The sequence below is a fragment of the Mus caroli genome, unplaced genomic scaffold, assembly GCF_900094665.2.
Source record: "Mus caroli unplaced genomic scaffold, CAROLI_EIJ_v1.1 scaffold_24873_1, whole genome shotgun sequence".
NCBI classification, from domain to species: domain Eukaryota; kingdom Metazoa; phylum Chordata; class Mammalia; order Rodentia; family Muridae; genus Mus; species Mus caroli.
The window spans coordinates 145-3619 of NW_018391057.1; the positions used below are offsets into that span (position 1 = coordinate 145).

A 3475-nucleotide genomic window follows, 5' to 3' on the forward strand; every position below is an offset into this window, starting at 1 on the left:
TTCAGATGATTAGTCTATAACAACAAAAAGAAAGAAAGGGTATGGATTCGAATGTGTGGCACAGGGCAGGAAAATCTGGAAGGAGATGGATAAGGAGAGAGGCAACCTATGTTCAATAATAGAAAAAAAGAGAAGACCATCAGTGTACATTTTATCACTCCGTTCCTGTGATGAATCACATAAAATGCTCTGTGACACTAAGGATGTCATCATACCTTCATGAAGTTCTCCAGGATGGCATCCTATATGTAGAAATCATTTTCTAAAAACATAATGGCCACCAGATGAATGAAAAAATGAGACATTAATGTTCACGTCTAAATTATCAATGATTAAACAGACTTGCCTTCATGTATGGTTTACATGAACCTCTTTTGTGATTATAAACTTGCATTTATGGTTGAACTACCAATAGCACCTTTGAAAAGAAAAATAATTGTTACAGAGAATGTGGCCATGCTTAATCGAGCAAGCAAAACACACATGTGAGGTTTTCTCCCTAACAGATTCCTGAAGCTTCCCTCTAAGTAGCTAGAAATCAGTCTGACATTAAAATACCAGTGACTAAGGAGATTAAAAGCTCATCACATAACACAGTATTATTAAAATGCTGTCCCAGGGAGTGATTTCTATCAAATGCTATCTTTTGCTTGCTTTTTTTTTTTTTTTTTGACCTTTAACTTTATCTGCATTTATTTTATGCTGAATTTATTCCCGGGCCATGAGTTTTTATTTCTTCAGTTTCTTCTGGGATATCTTTTACTTCTGTGCAACCTCCTCTTCTGNCTTTGGAACGATCTGTTCCTTCTCAGTGAGGATCATCTCAATGTGGCAGGGGGAGCTCATGTATGGGTTAATCCAGCCATGAGCTCTGTAGGTTCATAGGTGCATCTTAGGTGCCTTGTTCACCTGGATGTGTTCAATGACCAGAGAATCTACGTCTAAACCCTTAAGTTCAGCATTACTCTCTGCATTTTTAAGCATGTGCAGCAAAAATTCAGCACTCTTTTTTGGCCACCGACCCTGCGTCCAGCCCCACTGTTTGGCCTGGGCGCACCTACCAACTCCACCATTATACCGCTGGAATGGCACACATTGCTTCCTTCTTTAAAGTGAAATCCTTCAGATACTTGGTGGCTTTGCGGATATGCATACCCTTGATGGCCTGGGCAGTTTCCCGGGTGTTATTAAAGTGAACTCGAAGGTTTGAACCTCTTGATTTGCATGATTTTGTGAGGTTTTCTGGGTCAAGAGAGTATCAAACCATCTTGGCAGGTGACCTCTGGCCACTTACAAGAAGAGGATGCTTTCTTTGTATATGCATCTTATTTGGTCTTATTTAACATTTTAGTTGGAATTACATACACCACTGTTGCATTTACCACAGTTGCCTTGCCTTTGCCTTCTTCTTTTTTTTTTTTTCTATTTTCTCTCAATTACCATTATCTGACCTTCCTGTGCTGTTGTAGTCATCAGAAAGATGTTAATTTAATATAATGGAGACATTTTTCCTCTTTTTATTAGTCATTTTATTTGTTTACAATTCAAATGAAAATCCCCTTCCCATTTCCTCTACACACACCCCATTACATCCCCCTCTTTGCCTCCACCCACTCCAGATTCATACTGCGCTGGTATCACTCTACACTGGGGCATTAAGCCTCCACAGGACCAAGGGCCTCCCGTGCCATTGATGCCAGATGAAGCCATCCTCTGCTACATATAGAGCTGGAGCCATGCATCTCTCCATGTATACTCTTTGGTAGGTGGTTTATACCCTGGAAGCTCTTTGTGGTCCAGTGGGTTGATATTGTTCCTCCTATGGGGTTGCAATCATCTTCAGTTCTGTCAGTCCTTTCCCTAACTCTTCTGATGGGGTCTTGCCTGTGTTTATGGGTGGCCCAATCCCTCAACTGGTGCCCGTGCCTATCTACTGGAAGTGGTCTCTACAGGTTCTATCTCCCCTTTGTTGGATATTTNNGCTAATGTCATTCCCCTTGGGTCCTGGGAACCTCTCACTTCCCTGGTATCTGGGACTTTCTAGAGGCTACCCNCAGTTCCCCATCCTCTAGTGCTACGTATTTATATTTCCTGATCCTCTGTACTTCTCTCTTGTCTCTTCCCATACCTGATCCTACCCACCCTTTTATTATGTCCCCTTCCTCACTCCCTTTTAGGTACCNATGAAGCAACTTCATTGGAATCTTTCGCCCCAAGGAATGGCTAATAGCTTTCCATTATGTAAAAAAATTTGTTGCTGCTTGGAAACAAGAAGTCAGGACGTTGAATCTTTCAGTGTCTATTGTTCCTTATATGGATATTTTATCAGCTGATCCCTCTGAAGGAGTTTTAATACAAGCCTTGGCTCTGATACAAGGAGCTTTAAAATTTTGGAGTGGTTGTTGTTCAAAGGCAGTATCTTCTGGCCTCCTCCAAGGGGCTGGCTTCAAGTCTCCAGCACTGCCCTCTGCAGCACTCTAGGCTCAGGTGGATCCACTTCACTGATGCTGCTATTCTTGGAGATCATACCATGGTACTGGCATCTCTAACAAGTGGAGTCTTCTGTTGCAAATAGGCCCCACCAATAGCCTCTCATCGGCTCCATTCATGTGCCAAGTCTCAACTCTTTTGCATGACCTCTCCATTCCTGAGCTGTCAATTAAAACTGAGGCTGAACCTTCACCAATGACCTCTGACCACCTGACCCCTGATCCCGTCACCCATGACCCTGCCATGTGTGACACACTGACACCCCACCGTGTGACTCCTGACCCAAAGACACCCTGCTGAAGCGCTGCTCCTCGGCACCCCAGCCAGCGCATAACCTGAGGGAGGCCTTTGGATGATGATGGGACCCAGAGTGGTGAGTGACAGCCTCCCTTCCCCAGGAAGCCTGGGCCAAGGCATGTGACATTGGAGGGAGGTGTGTGTGTACGGAATCCCAATGTTACCAGAGAATCACTGGTGCACGCGGTGGGGGTTAGGGGTCAGAACCTAGAGTGCCTAGTGGGCAGGGCCGAGGCTGGGTTGGAGTGAGGTGGACAGTGTCGGGGTCATGTCAAGGTTACAGATCAGTGTCATCCAGTCACAGGGCAATATAGAGGTCAAAGGTTGGGGTTGACATATGATGTCGGGGTCAGGTGTAAAGTTGGGGTCCAAGTCATAGGTCAGGGATCACATAGGTGGATATTGGTCACTGCAGCCAGGGACTGGGATCACCATGACATCCAGGGACCCCTGGTTAACTCTGGCCACCCTCCAGCCCCGCCTCCTCGCCGCGCCCCGGAGACTGCTGCAAGACCCAAGCCGGAGGGGGAAGAGAGAGGTGGGAGGGGGTTGAGGGGAGGTCCTGAGCATTGGCAGGATGGAGCAGAAGGAGGACAGAGCCAAGGGTGTGACAACACATGACCCCGCGTGACCCCTAAGCTCTCCGAGGTGGCCAAGCCTGCTCCTGGGATCCTGCTGAGTGCTAGGG

The 3475-nt window shown here is 46.1% G+C and overlaps 1 pseudogene; it reads right to left on the bottom strand.

Annotated features, from left to right (window-relative positions):
- Window positions 1–708: 708 nt before the first annotated feature.
- On the bottom strand, window positions 709–1282 carry LOC110288971 (annotated as a pseudogene).
- Window positions 1283–3475: the final 2193 nt, after the last annotated feature.